The sequence below is a fragment of the Vicugna pacos genome, unplaced genomic scaffold (assembly GCF_048564905.1).
Source record: "Vicugna pacos unplaced genomic scaffold, VicPac4 scaffold_20, whole genome shotgun sequence".
Classification (NCBI taxonomy): Eukaryota; Metazoa; Chordata; class Mammalia; order Artiodactyla; family Camelidae; genus Vicugna; species Vicugna pacos.
In genome coordinates, this window is record NW_027328741.1 from 30,582,496 (window position 1) to 30,597,141 (window position 14,646).

The 14,646-nt window shown below is 35.9% G+C and overlaps 1 pseudogene; it reads right to left on the reverse strand.

Annotated features, from left to right (window-relative positions):
• The window catches only part of LOC140694194 (large ribosomal subunit protein uL16-like), a 37,867-nt pseudogene continuing 23,221 nt past the window's right edge, over positions 1–14,646 (reverse strand).

Genomic DNA, 14,646 nt, shown 5'->3' on the forward strand with positions numbered 1-14,646 from the left:
CAAAACAGAAGCAACAAAGTTATTCATCTGAGATCAAAATTAAATGTCCAACAAACATTTTTAAAAGATTTTTACAGGATCTGAGCTTATTACTCTCGTGAGCTATATAGAATGGCATGGATTCTTGCAAAAAGAAAGGGAGGGAGGGAGAGAGAGATGAAAGAAAGAAAGGAAGGATGGAAGGAAGGAAGGAAATAGGGAAGAAACCATATTTAAGTAGAGAGATGGTAAATAAATTATTTCAATTATAGATATTTTATTATAAAATTATGAGGAATACTAAAACAGATATTATAGAAAAAGTAGAAGGCCTTCAATTAAGCCACCAAATTACTGTCCATCATATGGAAGACCTGTCTAACAATATCAAAAATCAGTAGATTCAAAATATGAGAAATTACTTTTCTTTTAGCTTTAGATAAGTCATGTGATACAAGAGACACTACCAAAGTACAAATTTAGACACATTTTGTTTGAAAGAACTTCCAAACTTAAGAAGAAATGTCAAACATGTACCTTAAAAAAATTAAAATTGTAGCATGGATTATTTTTCACCTTTAAAACGGCCAAAGAATTTCAGCTATATATTTAAATAATAGTCTCCATCTCAATAGACAGCTCCAGCCATGTTAGGTTAAAAACCTACACTTATTAGAGTTTTAAAAGAAGAAACTGATATTCCTCTTATTGCTCTGCTCCATTGTATGATATACATAGAGTAGATTTGTGAGGGGATGAGTATAGCTCAATGATAGTGTGTGTGCCTGGCATGCACAAGGTCCTGGGTTCAATCCCCAGTGCCATCATCAAAACAAACAAACATACAAACAAATCTAATTATCTCCCCCTCAAAAAAAAAAAGAATGAAAAATGTTTGTGCTCAGCATTCTAAAGCTATGAAAAGTAGCATGTATTAAGTTGTTAAAACTGATGTGTGTACCTGAAAATAATCAGAATCCTAGCCAGCTTACAAAACTATTGAAAAAATAGAAAACAATACATTTAAGAATCTTGTGTTCCTTGCTCAATGGTTGAGTAGAGGAAGAATTTCACAAAGACTTACTGTATTATTAACGCTGATCAAGAAAGTATTTTTTTCAATATTCAATAATCAAAGACAAAAATGGCAGTGCTCATGTTTTCTCACTGGTATCCCAGTACAGGTAGACAAGCATGGCCTGAAGTACCAAAGAAAGAGAAATTGTACCTATGACCTAGTTACACAGGTACAGACATTTATGTTGAGATTGAAAGCTTTCATAATTGTGGGAGCCCATGATTGGGGTAACAAATTGTAACAGATCCCAGTCGCTTATGTCCTTAAAGAAGACGTGCTTAGTAACTGCCTTGAGGTTTTAGCAATGACCAAGGCCCCTGGCTATAAACGCTGGGCGTGCCTGCTGTTAGCCTTCTATCCCCAAAACAGCCTTGGGCTGGAATGATAAAAAGCTGCAGACTCAGAGGTGAGGAGGCAGGGTAGCCAAAGACAGGAAAGATCCCCTGAGGGGGGCAACCTAAGACAGGCACAGCCACCTGAGTCCAAGTTGTTAGGCAGCTGATTCTCAGATGTTCCACCCTGATAAGCTGAAAGGCTCAAGACCCAGGAACATGATTCACCAAAAATGGTCTTCTGACCTTGAGCCCAACACCAACAATAAACAAAGCCTTTGTACTCATTGTGATCCCACTCTATCCTTCACTAAATTCCTGCATTCCTCCTTTGACTGTACTCAATAAATGTGGGAGATTTGAGAGGCTCAAGGCTCCCAACTCTCTCTCGCTCTCTTGACTTTTCCACAGAGTCTTGAGTAATTTATTCCGTTTCGGTGGGACGTCTGCTGGCCAGAACCCACAACTGGTGGCGAACCTACAATAATATGATTTGATAATAAAGATTTTACACTTTTCCCTAACATGAATCAATATGCAGAATATTTTATTTACAATGCAGAGTGTTGTAAAAATTGGCTGCAAAAATAATCAGAAATAGTTGAACACTTAGTTGTTTTTATCGAGTTTAAAGTTGTTGTTCAACTTATGCAATATTCTTAGGAAATGATGTTAATAACACTGTTGACACAAGAATTAGTGAATTTGCTTAATTTAAGAAGCACAGATTTGAAACTGTTAAATTTTTGCTTCAAATTCTAAAAAAGCATGAACAAGTTTTATCATAATAAATAAAAATACTCAAAAGAAAAATTTTTGGCACTTAATTCAGATATTGAAAAGTATAAGTTTCTTTGGAACAACTTAGTCTTGTGAATCTACATTTTCAACCATAAATTGAAGTCTCAACTGAGATCAAGCATTTTTGATGAAAATTTGGTGATCCAATCAAGATGTAAAACATCTACTAGGTTTCAAGGAATTGGTTTAAAAAAGTAAAACAGATAAAGAAGTTTATACTGTATAGCACAGGGAAATATACTCAATAACTTATAGTAGCTCATGGTAAAAAAGAATAAGAAAATGAATATATATATATATATATATTCATGTATGACTGAAGAATTGTGCCATACACCAGAGATTGACATAAGATTGTAAACTGACTATACCTCAATTAAAAAAAAGGATTACAAAAATTATTTAATAAATATAAAGTGAACACATAGTTCCAAAAACTTGAAAAAGTATTAAAACCATGTAAAATATCTCAATCCTGTTATATTGTTTAAATGTTAGAATGATAATATCCTGGATATGTCAGATTAAATGAAATACAATAAAACTATATCTAGCCCTTTTTAACTCTTTTAAATAAGGCTACTAGAAATGTTTAAATAACATATGTGGCCCAAATTATATTTCTATCACACAGTGCTATTCTAGGCAAGAGTAACTAAAGATAAACATAATTAAGTTCTTGCAAGAGGAGCACATGCTTTAGAACATTGCTATCAACTACTAAAAATTTACCCTGGAAGTTCACATTACAATAGCCCATCTCACTATCTGCACAACACACAGTGAAAAAGTCTCAGCACCAGAATGTAAATTTGCCCCAGAAAGATTCCGTATTTGCAGATGGATGGGTAAAACCATACAGAAGGAGGCAAACTTCAGTAGTATAATGGCTTAAAGTGTCTTTCATAAAAAACTAAAACATGAAAGACCCATACTCTAAGAAACTAGTTGCAGAATTTAACAGAAATTAATTATAAAAACATAACAAGAGTAATAAAATTAGGTGCTTAAAGTAAAGATACAAACTATACAACAGCAAAAAAACTATAATATCTAAATTTTACAACTTTGCTGCAACAGGGATAAGCATCTCATATACTATACTAACGACATCATAAGGGTGGACTCACATGAAAAAATAGAATGGCAAAGCAAAAGTAAAGAAATTTTTAAGTAAGTGAATGCAGTTGCAAGTTGTTAGAGAACAGAAACAAGACTTGTGCATTTTCATGCTTCCCTCAGAAGCCCAGGAGTGTACATATCACATAATACTAAAGTTACTTCTTTATAATTTATTAAGTGCAATATTTTAAATGTTTAAAGTTATTCATTATTTTAGTCTTATCAAGAACAGAAAGTTAAAATAGCACTTAAAGTGCCTAAAGAAGTTTTTTAAAAGTATATAAAACAGCATGAGAAATGTATATCCAAAACAACATAGTACATAAGAATAGACATATACCAATGGAACAGAACTGAAAGTCCAGACATTAAGCCATAAATCTATTTCCAATTGATTTTGATTAGGGTGCCAAGTTCATTCAATGGAGAAAGAGAGGTCTCCTCAACCAATTGTGCTGGAGCAACTGGATTTCCACACATAAAAGAATGAAGTTGACCCCTGCCTCACACCATATACAAAAGCTAACTCAACATGGATCAACAATCTACATATAAAATCTAAAATCACAAAACTGTTATGCAAAAACACAGTGGTAAATATTCATGATCGTGGATTGCCATAATCATGGCAGTAGGCTCTTATATATGACACCAAAGTACAAGCAACAAAAGAAAAAATAGATAAATTGGACTTCATCGAATGTAAAACTTTAAAATAAATAAATAAGTAAAACTTTTGTACATCAAGATATTATCAATAAAGTAAAAAGATAACCTACCTAATGGGTGAAAATATTTGTAAGCCATATATCTCATAAAGATATGTAAGATATATATCTTTATATATCTAAAATATATAAAGAATTTCCATAACACAACAACAAAAAGACAAACAAGTTAATTTTAAAATGGGCAAAGGTCTGGAATAGACATTTCTTCAAAGGAGATATATAAATGACCAGGAAGCACATGAAAAAATGCTTAACATCATCAGCCATTAGAGAAATGCAAATGAAAAACACTGAGACACTACTTTGCGCCTACTGGGATAGCCATAATTATTTTAAAATTTTAATACTTTTTTGAAAACAAAATATAAGCACTGGCAAGGATATGAAGAAACTGTAGCTTATTGGTGGTAATAAAAACAATACATACACTGTGGAAAATAGTTTGGTGTTTTCTAAAAAAGATAAAAACAGAATTACCATATGACCCTCAAATTCCATTCCTAGATATATACACAAGATTTGAAAAAGTCTCTAAAAAATATTTATACATCAACATTCATTGCAAGCCTTATTCACAACAGCTAAAAAGTGAAAATAACCCGTGTTCATTAACAAATGAATGGATAAACAAAATATGATATATACATACAATGGACTATTATTCAACTATGAAAAGGAATGAAGTTCTGACACACATTCTACAACATGGATGGACCTAGAAAACATGATGTTAAGTGAAATAAGCAAGGCAAAAGGGACAAATATTGTATGAGTCTCCACTTGTATGAAATATCTAAAATGAACAAATTCATAGAGACAGAAAGTAAATTTGAGGCTACCAGATTCAAAGGGAGGAGAGAACAGAGAGTTAATCTTCAAAATAATTCACTACCACTACAAGCTAGGTTAAACAGATAATATAAAACAGCAAACGGATAAACTGGCACTCTGTACCTCCACCAGTAATTAGAAACAATTTACAGGAAATGGACACAGCAATGTTTCTCCTGCATCAGGATCACCTGAGGGTTTGTTAACCCACACTACCTCCTCTGGGTGTTACCCGAGAAGGCTACACTTCTAACTAGTTCCACAGGAGGCTGGCACTACTAGAGGTAGGGGACCACACTTTGAGAACCACTAGTAAAGATAATTTACAGATAAATACAAGATAAATTAATGAAGAGTATGAATGAAATCTGTGGTGCCAAAACAACTCAGCCTAAGAACATGGGGTTCTAATGACTCCCTTAGTTTTAAGTTCAAGTGTCTAGGGACTAATGGCTTGGAAATAATGCTTAATAATTTGTCTTTTCCACCATTCTACAGACTGCAAATTAGAAGTTACAGTTTGTGACAGGGATCTAATTTATACTGTATATTAAGAGCAAATTTGTGTTTTAGATGATAAATAAGGAGAAAAGGCTGAAATCTTTTGTAGATATTGTAAAGCCTAATCAAAATTGTACTCTGGATAGATGGCCAATCCACCTTCTTGGAAGTGAACCAAGAAAGTACTTAAAACAAAGTCAAGATTTTTCTTAAGAAAAAATAAAAGAGACTGCTATACTAAAAATATGGAGAATATAAATATTTCTATACTATAAGCACTGGAAGAAAGCTCTTGGAAAAGTTTTCAAAACTGTTATCAAATACTCAATGAAGCCAAAGAAAATCTTCAACCATGTTTCCATGAAATAACATATTTGGCACAGTGGAACCTGTGCAGAAATCCTTCCACTTTAATTAGTGGAAGATGAATCTGCTGGGGACAGAATATATTACAAAGGGAATTACTGGATATAAACTAACTTCTGTACAGCAGAGTTAAGTGCCCGCATCCTCCAAAGTGGCTGTATATTGGAAAGATTTTTAAAAGATGGTGAGATACAAGTATAAGGGAAAGAGCATGGAAGAATTCCAATCTTCAATAAAGAGAGCTAATCTTCCTTGGTGAAATGGCTAATTCCAGGGCTAGAGCAGAGAATGCACAACATGAGCCTGGGACATCTTCTGGTACTAGAAAGCCAGTCAATCCTCAAAAAGTGATGGGCCAGAAGCCTTCTTGAAAGAGTTCCCTAGGGCCAAACTATAATTATAGCACAAAAATAATGATGGTAATGGATTGAATCCATAGAATAAAAATCTGTAAGTACATTTGATATAAGTAAAATAAAAATCCTCAAGGCTATTCTGATATAGATTTAAAAATTGAACACATACCTAAGAAAGGAAAGTTTTTCTTTTTTTTTTTTTGATTGAATGCAGATTTATTCAGAGATACATTGAAAGGCAAGAGAAAGGCCATGAGGTGTGGGGGTTGGGTGCTCAGATTAAAAGTAGGTACACACTCCATAGATAGATTACGGGCTGTCTCCAAAGAGGGAGAGAGGGGTGGCTGTGAAGGCACTGTGTTGCTGGTTTTTATGGGCTTGGTGGTGAAAGCTTTTCTTTATAGGAGATCCAACCAATAAATGCAGAAGAAATGATGGAAACAGAAAGTCACCATTTGGCAAACACCACAGTAATATCATTTCAGGTAAGAATCATCAATGAAAATAAAAATTAGAGAGTATGATGAAAAATAAGATAATTACCTGGTCACAAAGTGTTTTCCTACAGAACACTTTTTAATTACAAAGGAAAAGCACAACTACAGCAGACAAGCCCGATTGAATCACCTAAACCAAGTGAACAAATTAGCATCACTTGTAATTGTACAAATCAGTAGCACGTGCCTCCTAGTAAGCTTAATAACGTCACTTGCATAGTTCTCTTAACCAAAAATGTTTAACATTCATTGAATCATGGGGAAACCACACAAATCCAAATTGTGGGGTATTCTACAAAATTACTGACCAGTACTCTTCAAAGTATAACAGTCATGAGAGACAAAGAAAGATTTTGGAATTGTTTCAAATTAAAGAAAACTAAGAGGGAACATGACAACTAAAATGCAACTGCATCAGTTCCTAGACAGAGGGAGGACACTACTGAGACAACCGGTGTAAACTGAATACAGACTGGAGACTAGGTAACACAGTACAATGTCAGTGTTAAGTTTCCTGATTTTGATAACTACACTGTCACTGTGTAAGCTGTTAACATTTGGGGAACCTCGATGAAGACTACATGGGAAATCTTTGTAATATTTTGGTAGTTTTTTCCTGAGTTTGACCAAAAAAAAGTAAAACCACCAAAAAAAAAAAAGCTAATAAATCAGAATAAAGTCTTTCTTTCATATCATATCAAGTTATTTCTGTACCTGTGAAGAAACTATTACTGTTGACCCAGACTTTCATTGGGATAATAAAAAAAAATGACATGTGCTAGGGCAGATATTCAAGTTAAGTAACTTAAACTACCTTTGCTTCTTGCTAAAGGAATGAGAAGATAAAGAGAAGCCAAGAAAATCAGAAATAATCTTATATAATTTCTGCCATTTTTATAATAGTTTTAAACTGGCTGCAGTATTACCCCCTTAATGACAGTTGAAGATGCTTTGTGAGTCAGTAACTATACACAATTGTAGCACAATGGCATCACAGTGGAGTAGGGGACCAGAAAAGCATGGGGCTCCCTCACCAATGGGTTGTCTTGTTCAAAACAAATACTAATGGCACCCTGACTGGCACACACCCCTAGAGGAAGGTGGAGAAGTTGATCGTGGTCAACAGTTAAGAGCGCATTTGTTAACCACTGTCCCAGGTCAGTCTGAGAGGCCCAGATCTGCAGTAACTCCTGATCAGGAAGGGCCAAGGGTTTGCCATCAGTCACACACCCCTGCAGGCAATCAGTTGTGACTTTAAACTGAGCTCTCCTGGGCTCCTTGAAGTACGAAGAGGGAAAATGTAAAGCAGAAGACTTAGCTATAGCAGGTAAGACACTTTCAGCACACATAAGTGTGTAGCATGTACATCAAGATACTCACTGCAGCATTTTTTATACTGAAAAGCACTGGGAACAAGTTAAACATCCAGTAGGTAAGCTATAACATACCTCCACTGTGCCAGGAGAGCTGGGGTAGGTTTAACAGCTCTCTTGTTAGTAAACACTAAGTCACAGGCTGCAGCTGTGCTGAATTTCCATCAGAACAAAGAATTTTCATCTCTAAAAGACTCGCCTTTCAGATAAGGTTGTATGAGCACATCTTTAGCGCTCAGTTCCTGGAGGTACAGCTCCTGAGTCACAGTGTATCTACACCTTATTTCAACAGATAATCCAAAAAAGGCTGCATAAATGTACAACTCCCAGCAATGGGGAGAGAGGAGTGAAAAAGCACAGAGTAGGACAGGTCCATCCTGTCACAGGTCATGCCCAACAAGGGTCGAGAGCAGAACTACAGCTTTTGTAACTAAAGCACATGAGGAAAGCTGTGAGCCTGCCCCAAGATGGTGTTAAGAAGCAATTACAGAAAATACAAAACTGTGGGAGCACAAACTTGGGTTAACAAACTTTGATATTGTAATGATTGTTTAACCAAATCATATTCTCATCTTTGTGTAAACATATAAGAAATGTATAATCAAAACCCCTGCTTTCTATATTTGTCATTATACTGCTCCTTCAAAGCAAGATGTCCAAAAGCACGAAAGACTGAACTCTCAGTACCAGTCACCGCCGTAACTGCGGGACTTCGCTCAGCTGCCTTGAAGCTGCTGTGCTAGCAGGGACCTGCTACGAACTGTCTCCTCGCCGTGAAAAGCAGAGACATAGACATGCTTTGCTCACTTTGCTTAGTTCAAGGTCATAGACTCAGGGCTGCTTCTGCTTATGGAAAGCCATAGCTCATCCCTCGCCCTAACCGGCAGGACGTGCTTGGCTTACCAGGCGCAGGTGGATAGTGTAGGTCACTCCTGCTCACAGAAAACTGACCTAGCCCTCAGCTGGGGACAGCTGGGCTGCTTCACGTGCTTAGATGATTTCTGATCATAGTATGGAGACTCTGTGGTGGCCTGGTGTTTCATTATCAATTATTCAGAAAACTGTAAACTTGCCCATGATTGTTTGAGGCATAAAATAACCATTTGTATTATCAATATTGTAACCTTCTAAGTATAAATTAAGATTATAATGTTTTTGTTTTTCATGATCTGAAACTGCTGACCCGCGTCCCTCCACATACCACATACCCCTTACTCATTCCTATGATGTATTTCTCTTTGATTTTTTTTGAATATTCGCAATAAATATAAGAGCTTTGGAGCAGCTTGGGAGTCAGTCTCTGGCTCTCTCTCACTGTCTTGAACTGATAAAGTCTTGAGAAAATTCATTATTCCATGGTGGAACTTTTGCTGGACAAAAACCATGACAAACAGAACTCACACAAAAATATAGTGATCAAGAAAAAAATGAAATTTTCATGGCTGTACTCACTCAGTTCAGTCTATTTAGTAAGAAGGCTAACCTCACAAAGTCCTTTTATATTATCTTTTGTTTAATTTGTAAATTATTTTTTATGTACAGACTGAAGCAATGAACAGGTGTTGTTGTTCTTGTTGTTTTGTCAAATGATTAGAAATTTGTTGCAACATAAGTCACCAAATCACGGGGGAGGGTACAGCGCAAGTAGTAGAGTGCAACCCCCAGTACCGCCTCTAAAAATGAAGAAACCTAGTTACCTTTCCCACCAAAATAAAAAATATTTATGTAAACCAATATTAAATAAATAAATTTTTAAAAAATCATCAGCTCATCCATCTTCTCCCTCACCAATCTGAAATGCTGCCTGCGATAAATACCTATGTATATTGGGGTCTCTTTTTCTGTACTTTACTCAATTCATCCTAAAGTAGTGTTGTTGTTTTGACAGGAAAGTAGGATTTATTGGTGGTTGTGTGGAAGGAGGGGACAGCACCAAGGCTCTCATGAGTGCAGGGCCTGCCATTTGTCCAGGGGGCCACAATTTGGGATGTAGTTGACCCCACAGCCATCCGGGATGAGCCACCTTTCTGCCACCATGTTTTCAAATTCATTTGTGTTAAACTTGGTAAATCCCTGCTTCTTTGAGATGTGGATCTTCTGGTGACCAGGGAACTTCAACTTGGCCCTGTGCACGGCCTCAATCACATGCTCCTTGTTCTGCAGCTTGGTGCGAATGGACGTGATGACTTGGCCAATGTGGATCCTGGCCAACGTGCCCTGGGGCTTTCCAAAGGCACACCGCATACCTGTCTGGAGCCTTCAGAGGAAAGCTGCTCATATTCATCTGACACCATTTGGCCACAGAGTGGAAACTGATCCACTTTTGCCTTCTTCCGCCCCAGGTCAAAGATGCGGGTCTTAGTATCAGGGATACCTCGGCAGAAGCATGGCTTTGGGTGTGGATTGTTCTTACAGTACTGGTAACACCTGGCGGGGTGGCGGCCCATGGTGACACCAGGATATTCAGTAGCACGCAGAAGGGAAAGAGCTAAAGTGTTTTATTTACTATCATTTCATGATACTTTTTTTATATCAGAAATAGTCCTTTTGAAGATTGAAAAGCACACCTAGAGGCTTCAGAATGCAAAGCTTCTTAAAGGACTAATCCAGAAAATAAAGTCTGGAATTCTATTATTTCTGTTGAAAAAGAATTTGGCATGACTTCTCTCCCCTTTTTTTCATCAAATGCAACATAGATACAGCAGGGAGGCCATGAAATTGGAACACCTAGATTAGCATCGGGACCCTGCGCTGGTTGCATGATCCTGGGCAATTACTTAAATTTTCTGATCTTCCATTGTTTTCACCTATAAACAAAGTCCAAACATCTGCATATTGTTTCCTTTTTCCCATTTATATTCCATTGTCTCTTTTTCTAAGTATAGGTAATCACATTTCAAGTGGATACACATTTTAAAGAAATTATCCTGCAAGAAAAAAAATGAGAATGTCCTCAATCTACTATTATGAAAATATTTCTAAGATATACTGTGATTTTTTTGTCTACATACTATGTTCTATTTTTCCATATAATGGGAAAAAATGCCACTATACATTTATATCTGTATGTGTATATGCAGAAAATACTCGGGAAATAATTTTTAAGTTTATGTAAAAATATTTCCTTTTTAACAATTTCAGACATGTCAAAAGGAGAAAAAGATTGACTCTATCTGGATTTTTAAAAAAACAGAAAAACTGAGGCCCCAGAAAAAAAATAACCGTGCTAACCAGAAAATGAATGATTTGAATGAGTTCCACCTATCAAAGGCTGACTCAAATAAGGTGCTTTTTCACATTGTATGATATGAAATATCTCTGTTTGACATTATGGTCAAATCCAGAAAAGTTTTTTGTTTTTCTATAATGTTTCACTTTACTCTGTTCTAATTCTCCAGACTATCTATCTACCTTCAATCTACTCTTTGGTTTGTAAATAAAATCTTTATTCTTAAAAAGTTAGATCATTTTAAAGTGAATTAAATTGATAAAATTATATATATTGTTTACAAAATCTATATTCATATGTAGCACACATTTTAGAAATAATAAATTATAACACAATGGAAAAGAAGGGTGGAAATGAAAGTAGCGAAGGCTTTTAATGCAAACTAGGCATCTTCTATTTTGTTGTACAAGCAATAGGGAGCCACTGAAAGTTTTGACAAGAATGGGAGATAATATGAAGAAAGTAATGTTTTTGAAGAATGAATGTAATCACAAAAACTAGATTATTCATAATAGCCAAAAATTGGAGAAAACCAAAATGACCATCAACTGAAGAATGAATAAACAAAATGTGGTATCACTATACAATGGAATATTATTCAAACCTAAAAGAATGAAGTACTGATACATGGTACAACGTAGCAGAACATTGAACATTATGCTAAGTGAAAAATGCCAAATATAAAAGGCCATATATCATATGATTCCACTTATATGAAATGTCCAAAATAGGAAAATCCATAGAAATAGGAAGTAGATTTGTGGTTGCCAGGGAACTGGGAAGAGGGGAGATGGGAAGGAACTGTTAATGGGATTGGGGTTTCTTCCTGAGGTGATGAGAATGATAAAGCATTCAACAGTAGTGATGGGTGCAAAACTTCATGGATATACTAAACCCTACTAAAATGTATACTCCAAAATGGTAAATTTTCTGGTATGTGAATTAGATCTCAACAACACAAAAAAGGTGTGTGTGTGTGTGTGTGTGTGTGTGTAAAATATTACAGGCAAGGAAAATAGAAAGCAACCATATTGGTTTAGCAATGAGTACGTAAAGGCCATCAGGGCTTCTATTGTTAAGCCCATCTAGGGAGCATCACTCAGATAACCAGACTCCACAGAGGACCACTCACAGGGTCCCCATGGGGAATACAGCCTGGGACTCTGAATGAGTAAGTGTAAGCAAAGGGGCAAAAGGACTGTCAATAACAATAAATATATGAATATGAGGAGAAAGGAAATATGACAAAAGTAAATATCTTTTCTCTTTAATTGAAAATGAAACATTCACAAAGAGGAAGTTCAACAGAATTCAATACTTACCATCTTTGGATTGAGAAATAAAGGCAATCTGTAGTCTCTTACCCAGACTTTGTCAAATTTTCAACAATAAGATTACCTGTATAAGGAGGAAAATGTGTAAAAATGTATTTGTCTTTATTAACAAAATATTTTATATCTCAACCATAGAAACCATTCTGAAATACTCAAGCCCTAACCTACTAGAGAGTCAAGCATAGTTAAAGCCAATTTCTGGTGGAATCTATATACTATTGTCTTAATGGGAAAAATAAAGTTCATAATCTGCATCTTCACTGTCCAATATGCCAGCCAAAAGCTAGTGAGCACTTGACATGTGGCTAAGTCTACACTGAGACATGGTGTAAGTATAAAATATACTCCAGATCTCAGAGTTAGTACTAGAAAAATAATCTAAAATATCTCATTAATAAGTTTCCATAGTTTCATATTGATTACATGTTGAAATAATAATATTGTGATATATTAAATAAAATGTATTAAAATTAATGTCATCTGTTTCTCTTTAGCTTGTGTTTATATGGCTACTATATATCTGGCTTGCATTATACTTCTATTGGACAATGTTGTGTTAAGTGGCAGCTAAAAGAGCTTTCTGAGAGCTTCATGAGTCCTCCCTTGGTTACCTTTTTTTGTGCTCCAGGAGTAAGACTTTTCCCAGAGTGTTTCCTGCACTGGAAACCGCTGCACACAGCAAGCAACATGAAACAAGCAATAACCCTAAGATGTGACTGGGAGGGAAATCTCTTACAGTTCCTAAGATCCACACTGTACTATGAATCTGAACAAGAAAAATGGAGATTCTCTTGGGGGGTAAGACTGCCTTAAGTAACAGGAGAACAGCCTCAGACAACAATGATGTGAAATTTTTTAGGAGCTTGGAACACCCAGCTGAAAGCCACTGCTGTTGCTGGGCCTCACACAGACAGCAAACAGAGCAGTGGGCCAGGAAGCCACGCACGCACACGTGTGGGGCAGGAGAGCCAACTCCGAGAGGTGGTGAACAATGCCCAGGCAAAGAAGAAGTCAGGGGTAGCCCACGGTAGTGTCCAGAAAGCTTCATGGAGAATCATTTTACCCCCACACTGAAGGAATAAGCCTAAAACCTAAAAAGAAAATTATTCCTCTAAGAATGAGGGGGTCTGGAGAAAACCCCAAAATTAACAATACTGTCTCCATAACCATTTTTTCTCACTTAAATACCAGAAAATGCTAACTAATCTACAATAACAACAACAACAACCAAATCTATAATTGCCGGGGGTGAAGGAACTGACTCTTTTGAGGCTGATGGAAATGTCTTCATTGTGGTAGTGGTTCCATGATTACAGTTGTCAAAAGTTATCAAATGAAACCCTACATGGGTGCAGTTTACTGTATTTACTATATCTCAATAAAGCTGATTGAAAATAAGTAGGAAATAAATAAAATCAATCACCATTTGCCCTGTGGCAGTCAGAATATAGCTGTCATTCCCTGGGCATGTGAAAATTTGGTCACTGACAGTTTGTATCATCGTAAGCTTTGCTGAATTGTGTGTACTTTGTGTACACATATGTCACATTTATGACCCAATTTTTAATATCCTTTAAAAGATTACACTATGATTCAGCATTAAAACAAAAATTGATGCTTGCAAAAAAGCACAGAAAGGCAGCAGTGGGGACTAAGTTTGATATTCATGAAGCAAATATTTGTGGTTAGATGAATGACCACAATTCTATTTTTTTGTTTGTTTGTTTGTTTGTTTTTCGGACAAGGCAATATCCAAGTGCTAATAATGCACTCTATCATACTTTAAGCCAGCATTTTTCTTCCTTAGTGACAAATAAAATAACAATTTGTCTTATAATTGATTATATAGTGGGCAGAATTCTAAGATGGCCCCCAAGATTTTAACACCCTGGTTTACACACCTTCTCAAAGTTATTCAACCAAATAGTAATCTAAATGCTGCTGTGAAGGGATTTTATCAATGTAAATAAAATCCCTAATAAGCTGACTTTAAATTACTGAGATTACTGTAGGCTGGCCTGACCTAAAAAATCGGTACTTATGAGAACAGTAACCTTAAATAGCAAACAGCCATGCTGTGAACTGTGCATACAGAAGGCCATGTGGGAACCTAAGC